Below are 14750 nucleotides of genomic sequence, written 5' to 3' on the forward strand. Positions count from 1 at the left end.
AAATGCCAGCACTTGCAGAAGTTGATGTGTTATGGTATCAGTATCAGGCAGCTGCTCCCATACTCAGAAAGGGAGACACTTTGGGGTATCTCATCTAGTCCTGGTAAGTGCTGGGCACCAGGAGGTCTCTCATGTTGTGTTTGCTGTGTACAGGGCTGCAGCTTTCAATGAACTCCCTTCCCAAAGCTCTATTAGGAAGAAGAACTCATCATTGCTCACTGTCTGAGGTGAGATAACAAGGGAAGGCAAAACTCCTCCCCTGCTATCTCCCCACAGACTTTGAACAGGTAACTACCTGGAAAAGTCTTTGAAACTCTTAGAGGGAATTCATGGGTCTCCTTTGTCAAGCTGAAAGAAGTGTGCCTGCTCTTGCCAATGCTGAGCTGTGTGACAGCATGCTACTCAATCTGCTTTTAGCTGCTTCAGAAGTATGTGAAGCAAGGAAGAAAGCCGAGTATCAGTGGGTGAGCTTTTTAATGGGGTGGGAGACAGGCTGCTGCTCTTTTCTCCATCATTCTGGAGACCATCATAAAAAATGTTGCTATTTCCTTCTCTCTCCTGAAGTTTGGCACTGTTACTGTACCTTCACTCAAAACTGTCGTTCTCCGAGTGTGCCACCCTGAGTGTTCCCTCAGGTTTGTGTATGTCTTTGCAAGAAGGTGTGATACACAACTTTCATCTCTAGCTTAGTGATAAAAGAACAAGCACATCTCTCCAGCAGTCTAAAGCAAGTCCTGCTGCATTTTTCCACCCTTAGTAATATTAGACCAGAGTTAGAAATATAGGGATATAGTAAGAGTCTAGGTATAAATTTGTTGGTTGCAGCTTCGAATTCCTTCTGCTTCAAATAAACCCAAAAAATCCAGCTCCATGTTACCACTTGGTGTCCCATCACTCCTCTTATGTACAATATCTAAACACATTTTTCTGAGGCATCTAAATTTTTTTAGGGAGACTAGTTTAATGTTAGCTGTCTTCTTTACCCAAGTGAGTATTTAGAAGAAATTCATTCAAAAATCTTTCTTGCTTCACGTATAGTATAATCTTGTTGTAGAAGAAATATTTTCTCTTGGCTGGAAAGGCAGAACTGCAGAAAGAGGAACTGAACATGTTCTTCTAATTTAAATGTTTCTCCTTTCTCAAAGCTGTTAACTGGTTTGATTTTTCACTTCATTATTCATCAAGCCTTGATGAGTTGCCTACATGCAGAGACAGTCAGGAGTTTCTAGAGCTGATTTACCCTGGTAATCCAGAAACCACAGAAAAGTTTTCACCTTCTGACTAAGGGCAGCCCTGAACCTTTTTTACGGCTTTGAAGTGTGTTTTCTTCCAACCATCAAAAGCAGTGCAGCATTTTCTGCAGAGGAATTGGGACTCCACATAGCCATCACTCTTTGCCTGGGACTTCCCCTGCCAACCCTGAGTTAGGAGTTGCCTATGGGGAGAATTCAGGCCTTCCCTGACAAACAAATGGTACAGGACAAAACAAATGTGATGGGAAGTGCAGATGTTCTCTCTTGTGTGGACAACTTAAAATATTTATTATGTGTTTTCCCAGAGAAAAACCAGCCCTACTCTGCAACGAATCAATGAAGATTTAGTAATACGAACAAATTAACTTTGAATTGTGCAATTGACTCTTTAAAACTGCACTATCAGGAACTATATTGTCTGCATCTCTTTAAAAGACCAATTTGTTCCTAAGCCACGAATAGTTTAAATCGTCAAAGATTTTGTGAAAATCAATGAGAATCATGCAGCCAGAACTCAGAGTATCATTTTAACCATAAATTTTACACCTGATGAATCCTATTCCATGATCACAATAGACAACAGAGGACCACAGAAGTACAGTATCCTTGTTGCTTTTATTTCCTTTCTCTGTGCTACTTCCAGTGTTGGTGATCAGGAGGGAAACATCAGTTACAAACCTCTTGGCTCTGGAAAACAGGCAACATTCTTACTGATGCATTTGAAAAAGTGCTTTTAGATAAATTGTATATAGCACATAATTCAGCATATAATTTATCTTTCAAGTGTTCTGCCAATTTCTCCATTGAGAAAACTCTTCAGGTTTTTCCAAAGCTGATGTTGTCTCTGGTGAGCTCTGTTCTTTTCCCAACAGTGGCTCATAATGCTTCTTGCAGCTATAAGAAGGTGATTAATCAGTTTAACCTGGCAGATCTTAAGTCTTCAAACTGCAAACCTCGCAAAAATTACAGCAGATTCCCAACAATATATTGTTATAATCTTAGTGATGTGGAGCCTGATCCTCCAGTTCTTGCAGGTTTCTGGCAGCTTTGCTTGAGGTGGTGGTATGCATGGTGTGTGGATGCCCCCATGCAAGGTTATCAAAACCAAAATGTATTCCCAAACTTGAATGTAAATTAATTTTCAGATGAAGAAGGGGGTGGGAGGTGAAAATCCTTATTGCTTTATCTGCTGAAGAAGATCAGAGGGCTAAACTCCATTATTATTTTTTTCCTTGATCAACTCCTTCATGAAAATTATTGTATCAGAATTTTCCTTTCTTGTTGCTTTGGGTTTTGGTGGAAAGGTGGTAACTCACTGCTGAATTTACATGAGGGATGTTGTCTTGGATCAAATGGGAAGAGTTTTACCTGAAAAACAGTATGTGTCTGTAATGACAGCAGCTTGGAGCAGAAAATTCTTGACAAGCTCCTCCCAGAGCAGGAGGCATGGCCAGGGATGTAGAGAGAGTAAAGGGCTTGGGTTACAGACACACACTGTGCTCATTCTGAGCCAGCAAGAATATCAGCAGGAGGAAAAAAAAAAAAAAAAAACCACATAGAAATGTAAACAAAATAATATAAAATAAAATAAAAAATGAAATGAATTTAAAAAATTAAACAAGACCTTACAGCAGAAATTTTCTCCAAAATCTGTCACTGCTTTTCATGCTGGAACAAGAAAAAAGGAATGGACCCTTTCAAGCGTCTTCTTGGCAAGTCCTACTGATGACATTCATAATTTTTGTCTCCAAGGCGGTCAAGAAAATACAGAGGGAGACATGTCCATAATGAAGTTTCACAGTAGTCCACTGATATAGGAAGCAGCACTGGTAAAAGTACATCTTGCATATGCATAGATGAGGTAGAAACGAAGGCCAGTTCCTTCCTTAAGCGTTTTGGATCCTACCAAAATATTTCCCTTTTTTGCATAAAACTTGCTGAACTGTTGCTGTGACCAGTTCCTTCTCTATTTGTGTCATCCCCTTTCAATATACAGCAGATGGTGGCTGTTCTTCATGAAAAGAGCTATTGTTGCATCCTTTTTTTTTTTTTTGTTTAGTAAATGTGATTTAAATGTCTTGGGAAAAAGTATCATCACATTTTTATTGGAAAAGTTTGCATCTCTCAATTTTCTGCTTTCATTGAAATTAAGGAATTACTTAGGATTTCAGTTTGCCATAACCTTGGGATTTTCCTGATTATACAATTCTTTTGTAAGTTTTGAAAACCTATTTTGAAGTTTTCTGGTGTCTTTTTCAGTGATAAAATGCAGAGAGATATAAAATAATTTCTTTGCTTGTTTGTTTTTAAGTCATCATTTTAGAGCTGTTTGAAGTGAAAGCAGTTTCAAACACTTCTGTAGAAAACCTCCTTCATTTTCAATCAGCCCCAGTATACTTTAATGCACAGAAGACACAGACATCCAAGTTATGAAGTTAGGGTGAGTTAAACTCACATGGTGTGGTTGCAACTCTTACACATTAATTTTAATTTTTTTAGTATTTTGCTTGGATGCCTGAAGAGTCATGCAAAACATCCCCTTAGTGCTGTTGAAGACAGCTAGGAATGGATTATAACTGTTGGAAGGTCTCCATCACTGTAAGATCTTCTAAGAAGGATCTGATGAACCTTTGACAGGAATAGTTTTTGTTTTCCTGACCCAGTTTGAGGGTAGTGGAACAGGCTAGATAATGGCTTTGCATCCTTCTCTCCAAAATATATGATCCTACTGAAGATTTGTAAAAGTCAGTAGTGATAATTGAAAAGTGATAATGAAAAGTCAAAAACTCAGGAGTTGCAGAACTCCTAAACTCAGTAGAGGCTGATACCAGGGCTGTTCTGGTGGGCACATTATCTCATCAGAAAAAGGGCATTTTTATTTTTTGATGTTTTGATTTCTGTGGTCAGGAGCTCTGCTCTTTGGTGAGAATTTTTGTCCTTGTGGTGGGGCAGCAGCATCTTGTCTCAAATTTTCTTCACACCTCTGTGCATATCCAAAGAAGGTTTGGTTTATATTTCAATTGTACAGCAATTTGCTTAATAGTAATTTTGGAGTTTTTTTTTAAATTATAGAGAAGGGTCTTTGAGAAGCCTTCTCTTTGGAAAATATTCAATGATTTGATGTAGTCTTGAAATAATCCCTGAAACTAATTATAATCAAACCTTGTCAAAGACAGACTATATTGCATTCTCCAACTAACGTGCTGCTTTTTCTGAATTTAAATATTGGAATGAAAACAATAGCTGAGATTTTTCCATTATACTATGAGACCTGATGTTTGTCAAGACTTATCATACTGAGTCCTTCTAGCTCTTCAAACAAAATCTGTGGGGGTTTTTTTCATTACATGCTTTTGATATGCTGACATCTTTGGTTTTTAGTTTTGTTTGGTTTAACTTTATTAAAACTTTACAGTAAAACATCACTGTTCTGGACAGAATAAGGATATAAGCAGAAATCTCTCAATTTCTAGATTTCTACACATGCTCCAACTTTGTGTGGGAACCCATTTACAGGACCAAGGGAATTAAGCTGGCAAGTAAACACAAAGTCCTTGGCTACTGGGAGAGGGAGAATATTATTCTAAAATCTGTTTATGCAGAAGAAGGCTTCAGAAATTTATGTATGCATGTGTATCATGGAGCAGTTCTGTTTCAGAACTTACCTTGAACAGCCATGTCCCCTGCAGACTGAAATATTTTGGTATAGCTGACAGAATTAGGCATTACACAGGGGGTTCCTGGAGAAGTGTAATCACAATTTTCATGCAGAGGAAGAGCATGCATGACATTGACATCAAAAACTTTCCGGAACAGCTTTTTCAACTGGTGCAGAGAATGACTAGTTAGACTGGAAGCCACTGAAAGTGTGTTTTGGTTTGAGAATGATGGGGTTCAATGTTTTAAAAATGTGCTTAAGTCATATTCTAAGGTAGGCAGCTTGCTCCTATATGTGCATGCCAGGTATTTCTCAGCAGATATTTTTGAAAGGTATCAGCACTTAAATAGGTGCAGTTCAACATTTCTGTGATTACAGTAATTTTTGGTTATTCACGTCCTGATCTGTAATTTGGAAGGATTCAAAGACCAGCCATGTTTAGTATCACCATGTCTAATGTGTTCAGCTCTGCAGTTCTGAGTCAAGAATGGGTGGTATGTGCATTTCAGAGCAAATGGAAAAAAAAGTCTGTGAGTATTCATTGAAAATCAGAAGCCAGTTTGAATTCAATGATGTTCATGGAATGTTCCCATTCACTTTCTACAATCAGATTTTGTGCATTTGTGAAAGAAATCAACCAGGCCAAAATTTGCCCTGGGTTTTCATTGCAAGTTAATTTTAAATTGAATGTATAAAGTGCAGATTTATGGGAAAAAATTGAAACATTAATAATATTTTTAAGCTGGGTTTGGTTGGCTAGATGATGTCATTATGCTCTGCCAGCTCCTTCTTGGATGCTTTCCATGAGTGACCAAATGTCTGCAAATCAAACCTTATAGACAAATCCAACTACTACATTTTCTTGCTGATTTCATGCCAAAACCTAGTTTGGAGTACTGCAGTCTTGGGGCTGGCTCACCATAAATGTGATATAGAAAATAGATAGCTTTAAAGAAATCAGGCACCAAGAGAGTATATTTCATCTTATTGGATCCTAATTTCTTTCCACTCACTGGTTTGATTCAGGAAACATGGTCTTGCTGTCATTGGACTGGATTTTTTTTTAAACTGTTGCCCCAGCAGAGACAGGATTTAGCATTTACTATTAAGTAAGTCAGCAGACGCTGAACCAGCTGTGCTTTTTACAATCCTTAAGTCATAGTATTTCCTTAGTTACAAACACCCATGTAGACCCTCTGTCACAGAATCATAGGTATTTGAATTGGAAGGGACATTAAAACTCATCCAGTCCCATCCCCTGCCATGGGGTCACCTTCCCTTCTATCCCAAATTGCTCCAAGCCCCATCCAGTCTGGCCTAGGACACCTCCAGGGATGAGGCATCCACATCTGCTCTGTGAAGGATGAAAGGAACTTGGTGGATGTGATGTACATGACAAATGTTCTCCTTGTGAGGAAAAAAAAAAAAAAAAAAAAAAAAAGTCTGCTAGAGAAAAAAAAAGATACCATTTCATAAAGAACTGAGAAGAAATTAATTTTTCAAGGTGTTCATTTAAAGTTGGAATGTTTTTGACAAGGACTTAGCAGCTCCATGAGATAGTGTAATTTTTTGGTTATACTGTTACTGTCCATGTCAGTCTATTTATATATATGCCCAGGGTTAAGATCAAGGGCATTTTTCAAAAATTTTCTTTAATTCCTGGATTGCAATTCAAGTAAAAATCAATGATACCTAAGAACATCTTGTGACTTGTAAAATTTTCTCTTCCTGATGTTAAAATTGCTGTTGAAGATTTCTCTTCCTTTATCTTATGATCAGTGCTACTCAGTGTGATATGGATTACTCAATTCCTACTCAAAAATTCTTTTGTAAAGACTATTTATCCGTTTTTAAATTTTTTTTACAATTACATATGAAATTTCAGATGCCCTGTTTAACACATTTCTGCTAAGAAATGAAATGAAATGAAATGAAATGAAATGAAATGAAATGAAATGAAATGAAATGAAATGAAATGAAATGAAATGAAATATAAGAGGACAGAGAAATGCAATTATTTAGTTTTTAAAAAACAGAAATGAGATTTAATTAATGAGACTGCAATCACTGCAAAGAAGAAACTCAGTATACAAACAAACAAAGTCATGAACCAGCACATGAGAATTTTTATCTACTACAGTTTTCACTTGAGGAACACGTGAAATGAAGTAATGATAATTTTTACTCCTGGTAGTCCTAATAATATGCTCAGAGTGAGGTGTGAGATTTCTGTGACTTTGTGACTGTGGGGTCAGGATCTCTCACTCATGTGTATGAAAAGTGAATGTGTGTGCACATTCCTGCTGTGTTCCCTGAATAATGGTCAAATTCTGTCTACTGGAATGGCACTAGCTGGCTGCTGTATTTTTTTTTTTTTTTTTTTTTTTGGTAACTTTTTTTTACAAGTGAATTAAAGCAAATTGTATAGTGTCCTTCTCTGTTAGAGGAGTTATTTCCACATTTTCAAGGTGGATGTGAAATGAAACCTGGAGCACACACCAAAAAATTCCTTCCACTGGAAAAAACCTGGGAGAGATTCCTAATGCTGACTGCAGAAAGGTTTCACTGAAAACACTGGAAACTCCTTCTCAGCTGTCATCTCAGTTTTCTTCTGAGTTAAACACTAACTTCATTATTGCTTTCATATGGCACACACATGAAGGACACTCCAGACCCTGCAGAGACTTTGCTGTAATATGGAGAAACAGAGGCAAATACACAGCAGCAGCCTGAGTGGGGGATCCAAACCATAGTTTTGTATTAATCCATGACAATTGTCTAATGAAGTCATACAGACTGGACAAGGTTACAGGAGACAGGGCTGGGAAGCCAAGAGCTATATTTTTAGGATGTGCAGATGTGCTTAAGGCAATAGGCCTGCAACACTCCAGAGCATGTGCAAGCCAAATTGTGCCTCCAAGACTTCCCAGCCAGAGCCCCAGTGCATGTGCCTGCCTGTTCAAGGATAATTTGACATTTGTACAATATGCAACAACTCATCAGTTTATCTGGACAGCCTTTTGGCCAGATTCTGGGCTCAATTCAGTCCCTGCAACCTGTGTCCTTAGTGCTGCTGAACAGGTGTAAGGGAGCAGAGGATTTATTTTTGTGTTTCTCTTTAAACAATGAATGAGTTTCAATGCTAGGGAAAGCTGTAGCTATTTGCCATGTTTCACAAATCACATCCCAATCAAGTTATGAACTGATGGTTTTGCCCATTAGGCTTCCTGATGGAATAGTAAGAGCTGTAGGTGAAGGAAGATTTCTAAAAAGCAACATGCCTCTTCTGCTGCTGTTTTAGTTTTGGGGTTTTGTTCTGAATTAATGAGTGATGCAAAAATCAAACAGCACTGCTGTATTTTAAGGAAATTAAGAATTTCAACCACGTAAATTATACCTTTCAGAGAAGCAAGCTGCTTCCCAATATCTCCACACTCTTGTGTGCTATTCCAATATATATTGCTGTAGACCACTGAATATTGCAACTTAAAATGTGACACTAAGAGTAAGTACAGCCTTTTCATGTTCATGCTCCAGTAGTGTCTGGTGGCCTTTGTGGCAAAAGAATCTTCTAAACCTAGAAAATATGGTTCAAAATTTCTGTTTCTGTCAGGCAGAGTTGTACCTGCACATCTCCTGCAGGGTTTACTCTGTATTTCACTGTTAGGTCCTTCACCCTCCTTTGTGCTTTCCTAATCATGACAGTTGCCTCTACAGATTTTTTTTCCTAATTTTCAATAGTTTAAGTGCAGTTATGTGAATATTTATCAAGGAGAATAAGTTTTCAAAAATAATACAGCCTTGGAATCTTTTAATGTTGACACAGGCCTTTCTGACACATTTTTTCCTGCCTCTGCTGTTAGTGATTTCCAACAATGCCTCAGAAAAAAAAAAATCCCTGAGCCAGGAGAGTGGGAGCATCTCCCCACATCTCCCCACATCCCTATTATTTTACCTACAGTAGTTTGGAGCAGGTAGTTGCAGTGGGCAGAGCAACACACAGACACACAAAATCCCCCCAGAATGGAAGCTGAAGTATCCAAGAGCTTGAGTTTTGGTGGGTGGGAGAAGGAATTTCAAAACAGACCATGTTACACAGCTGACTAATGGATGAAAAGTTGCAGGGTAGGGAGGGACACAGGGACACTGAGGAGATTTGAGTTTCATTCAAAAAGGTTTGTTTGGAAGCTAAAAGGAGCATTTCTTGAATCTCTCGTGCTGATGTCAGCACAGTCTCTGGGCAGGTTCTGTGCCAACGATTTGGAGTTTCATGGGGAAAAAGTTGTTGCGTCAAAAGAAAATGTCTGAGCAGCTCTAGAGCTTAGTCAGTATAACATCACCACACATGGGACTACTCACAGCGCACCACAGAGCCACACACCTCACTCTGCCATTTCAGTGCCTGGAATTTAAGATCTCTTAGCAACCAAAGGAAGATGGCTAATGTGTTTGCCCATATTATTTCAAGTCATAAAGCTGACAGGAAAAGAATTCCTCTTTTGCAATTAGTTGTTCCCTTGGGAGGGACCATCTGCAATGTTCCCATGAACCATTCTGAATCCTGCACAAAGAAATGGGTTAGAAAGATGATAACAGAGCATTTAGGCTGAGGAACCTTGCACACAGGGTTTTCTGCAAGGCTTCAAGGACGTAGCAGTGGTTCTCATCCACACAGGTACTATCTACCAAGCCTATTCTAAGGCTTGAACTAAGGCTGAGAATAAAAAACCTGATAAAAGAACTATGCTTCTATTAATGTGATAAGCCTGGTTGTAACTCTGCATAATTAGGTGAGAATTACAGGACAGCTATTTTCTACCCACAAAACACCTCCCATGGTATTTTACAGATATGGCCATGCTGATGCTCTTGCAAACAGAAAAAAAAAATTTGCTTCAAAAAGGTTCTGCTTCTCTCTCTCTAGTTTTGGTATGTGTTGTGCTGTTTTATTAATTTATATTTGTGCATGGTAATTATATTTCACCTTTAAAGAGGACCTTGACAGAAAAAGATTTTCTTTCTTCACAGTGTACAGTTTGGACTGCCTCCTGTGTCCAGAAAGAGGCTGATGTTTGATAAATTCCCTGCTTGTATTTGCACCAAAAATAGTGGCAATTTCCCTCTTCTGCCCTTGCCTCTCCTTGCCAGTAAGTAGGTTCTTGTGGTTTAGGTTTTCTGACTGTCATGGATTGTTGTGTGATTTACAGAGCAGCCTGGAGCAGCTATCCTTCTGAAATCCTCTGATTTAACAATAAGCCCTGGGCTGGACTTCATGAGCTCCATGGTGCCTTGCGAACTTCATCCTGGGCTGTTCAGTGGAAAACTCACAAGCCCAGTTGTGCCCTTGGGTACACACAGAGGTTTCTGCTAGGCTCAGACATCTGCTGGTGTCACTTGCTGCACTTGAGCTGTCACAAAATCACAGAATAGCTTGGCTTGGAAGGGACCTTAAAGCTCATGCAGTGCCACCCCTGCCATGGCAGGGACACTTTCCACTGCTCCAAGCCCCAGTATCCAGCCTGGCCCTGGACACTGTCAGGGATCCAAGGGCAGCCACAGCTGCTCTGGGCACCCTGTGCCAGGGACTGCCCATCCTCCCAGGGAACAATTCCTGCCCAATATCCCATCCAGCCCTGCCCTGTGGCAGTGGAAGCCATTGCCTGTATCCTGTCCCTCCAGCCCTTGGCAATTGTCTCTTTCCTGCAGCTCCTCCAGGCCCTGCAAGGCCACATTGAGCTCACCCCAAAGCTTCTCCTGCCCAGGCTGAGCAATGGCAGCTGTGCCAGCCTTCCCTCCCAGCAGAGCTGCTCCGTCCCTCTGCTCATCCTGGAGCCTCCTCTGGCCTGGCTCCAGCAGCTCCAAGTAGCACATTTCTGCTGAAAGATGTGCTGGCCCCAGGCCTGGTGCAGTTCTGCAGGTGGAGTCTCACCTGAATGGGGCAGAGGGGCAGAATCCCCCCTGCCCTGCTGGTTACCCTGCTTTGGATGCAAGCCAAGTACAGGGTTGGGTTTCTAGGCTGCCAGCACACACAGAAAATTACCTGTCTGCACCGTCCTTCAGCAGAAATATGCTACTGGGTTAAGCCACAATTTTTTGGGTGTTATTTGGGATTTACACGAGAATAGGAAGCAAATTGTGACAAACCTAGATAAAAGAGTCAGGTTTTCCTCGTCATCAGCACTGATTCCTAGCTGGTGTGTAGAGAAGGTCTTTGCAGGAAAACTCTTCTCAGGTTGGCTTCGTTTTGGAAATAAGGCTTTCCACAACAGCTGTTGTTGGCAAGCTCCATCCAGGCGCACTCTCCCTCTTATTTTATTTTGCTTTGTGATCCAATGCTAGTCAGCATCTGCAAGCCTCAAAAGTACACAAATTCACTTCAGTTGTTCTGTTGCTTGAGTTGTCTGATGGATGTTGTAGTTTTAAGTTTATGAACCACTAACTCCTCATGAGTAAATGCATACTCTATTTTAAATGGTGAAACATTCTTTTTTGGGCATAAGTCCACATATTCTACTCCTTTGATGAGTATCAACACTCTCAATCTAATCACAGTTAAAATACTAACAATCTTAATTTTGAAAGTGACTGAGCTATTTTGCATTCAATAAAGAATAAATGTCATATAAATCAAATTCAGGCAGACAATCACCTCAGAATATTATGGAATAAGTGGGTTTGGTCTGGCAAAGTTATAAACAACAAGATTTAATGACAAAAGTTTAATGGCCTCAGGTTCCACTAATTCTATCTATTGCCTGTCCATACACATGCCGTTGAATGAATATGTACAGAATGATGCTATATAAAAGTATAGAATGATATATAAAAAATGCACTGCTTGCACACATTATAAGACATAATAATTTCGAGTATTTGCATTATCAGCACCTTCCATTTGTGAAGCACCATTTGCAGCAGTCTGGTCTTCTTAAGGACCATCTTTCAGGAAATAATCTGGTAATCTGGTACAAATAACATTAAAGTCTTCTGCCAAAACATCCCCTGTGCACAAAGCTATTTGCATTTTGTAAAGAAATAATGGGGACTCAAGTCTGATTTTCCTTCTTCAGAACTCTTATTGCTCTCTCCTGCTGCTGTGACTGCTTTGGACTGACTCCAAACCACTGACTCTTCTTTCAAATGTACTGTTAATATGCTATTATGTTAAACAGGCTGATAGAGTAAAATGGAAATGAACATGTGCAAAAGTCATTTAGGTCAGATGAAGTAACATGCTTTCAAAATATTAGCCAAAATTTTAGCATAAAACTTTGATGAGGCTGAGAAATCCTCTGTTGAGCGGGAGCATGGAATTAGCCCTTGTACAGACCATGTTCAGAACCCTATGATACTGTTTAAATCTACACATCCCGAAGGGCTACTTACAACCAAATTAAAGGGCGTCTTGTGCATGTTCTGGACACTGATTATGGGACCACAGACTGAAGCTGAAGACAGCTCCACAGCCACTAAGTATGCAAGTAGAGACACCCCTTAATTCAACTATATGTACCCTCAGGGATCTTGGTAATTATAATGAGAAGATATTTTGCAATTTATCCAAGGCCAGACTTAGTGCTGGTGTGGTTTTTTCAAGTGGTTTTTCCACCACCCCCCAACTGTTTCTTTTGTTTTTTGTTTGTTTGTTGTTTTTTGGGTTTTTTGTTTGTTTGCTTGGGTTTTTGTTTTGTTTTTTGTTGTTTGGGTTTTTGTTTTTGTTTTGGGTTTATTTGTTTGTTTGTTTGTTTTGGTGTGTTTTATTTTGATTTTTTTTTTTCCTTTTTTTTTGTGTGCGTGGGCCAGTGAAGAAGGTATTTTTTTCAGCCTCAGAAGATTCAGCAATTCACCTGTGTCTGCTTTTTCCTTGAGATATTCACAGGATCATGGTTGCCCTGCAGAAATGTCTTGGAATGCCTGTGGTTCCTGGAGTGCTGCAAATGAGAGCATTCAGGAGCTTAGGTCTTGGTCCTGTCTGGTTTAAGAGAACACAGTCCTGGGAGTGCAGCCCTGCTGGACAGCCCCATCATTTAGAGTCTGATGTAGGTTGTCAGTGAGCCTCTGTCAGCCTGGAGATCTTGGAATGTAGTAGCTGAAATGGCACTCGAGACACCTGGATGTGTCTGAATGGTCTGAAAGGTGGAAAACGCCACAGTGTGGAGTTGAGGTAGGGGAAGGAGGCTTCTGCCCACTTTTCTCCATTTCTCCTCAACAGATTATGTGGTTTGTGAGAATAAATCAGCACAACTCATTTGACTTCAGCAGACTTCCGCCAGCAAGCACCATCTGAAGATTTGGTTTGGTCAGTAAATTGAGATTTTGAAAAAAATGTGTACATTTTAGTGCAGAGCCTGGTCATACAGATCTCTTTTTTTTTCTCCCCGATGTGAAGTAGCAGATGTTCCTTTGGATGATCATCAATACCTCCAGGACAGGAGGCACTGTCATGCATTTTCAACGATTACATACATCTGGTAGACTGTTGTGTAAATCACCGAACTCTCTTTTCATTGTCAGTGAAGGGCAATACTGGTGTAAATTAACAGTGTTCAGCTGAAGAAGAGTGCAACTAATATATTTTGCACACCATAACACAGGTTTCACTGGTTTCAGACTCTTGTTTTGATTCAACGTTACTAGACTGAGCTAAGAATTATTTTTTTCCTATTCCCCAGGCTGGTCTAGTCGCAGTGGAAATTCCCATCTGACTGTTACTTGCTTCAGTGGTTTATGCCAGCTGAAGATCTGGTCCTGCTGGGTTTGGTCTAAGCTGTAGGGCTGGTATCAGCAGAGCTTGTGGCCTCTTTGTGCTTTCTCATCTCCCCTGAAACCCCCTTGCTCAGACAGCAGGTAGTGTCCAGAGCAGAGGAATTGGGACTATTACATGGATGTAACAATTATGTACAGTCTACAAAAGGGTGAGATAGCAGAGTACATCTCATGCACACCTTCATGGGAGCCAACCACATAGTGACCTGTTTGGCCATTAGTTCTGGGAGTGCTTGCACCTCTTAATGACATTATGAGGCATTAAGGGATGGAAGTGCAAAGATCTAAGTGGGTGATAAGTTGCAAATGTCCCTGAGACTTTCTTCTGCCACCTTTGAATTCAGGAGCGATTATGCAAGCAGTGAGGTACTACTCAACCCAAATTAAACTGAGAGACCCTGTGTTGAGAGCTGTGAAAAAGTCTAAAGTACTTGCTGTATTGTGGAAGCTGATGCCTAAGAAGTTCTGTAGCCTAAAGTGCTCTGCAGAATGCAGAAGAAATTAAAGCAATAATATAAGCAAGAAGGATCTTTACTGGCACTGCAAACTTAAAAGAAGTTTTTAAACAACAACCTCTGCTCTAACTCTCCCTAGCCTTGTGCAACATATTGCCTACAACGAAAAAGTAATGTTTGGAGGAGCAATTGTCTCTCAGTGCTGTCAGGGTTAACGACAACACCTGAGAGACAAAGGAAATTCTTGAGGGGAGACAATGTATGAAGAATGACCAGAAAACAAATAGTTCAAAATAATTCATAAAACATCATGTGTTTGTGTAAACATGTTGTTTTAGACCAAAAGCAACTCTTAACTCCTGTTGAGAAGTTTTCCCTTTAACTGCTGAAGGTGAAGAAGATAGAAAACATGAACAGAAGCAGGTTTGTCTCTCTGGTTCATGAGCTGCCCCTCCTCATCTGTGCATGTAGCAAAATGTAACTCGGGAATCCTACTGGGGGACACAAAGCAAGCTTTGTGAAGGACCTAGGAAGGTGGAATGTGAGAAGTGTCACATGCTTTCCTTGTTCTTCCACCCTGCCTTAGGCAACTGGTGCCGTTTCCTCTCATGGACACAG

The sequence above is a fragment of the Oenanthe melanoleuca genome, chromosome Z (genome assembly GCF_029582105.1).
Source record: "Oenanthe melanoleuca isolate GR-GAL-2019-014 chromosome Z, OMel1.0, whole genome shotgun sequence".
NCBI lineage: Eukaryota > Metazoa > Chordata > Aves > Passeriformes > Muscicapidae > Oenanthe > Oenanthe melanoleuca.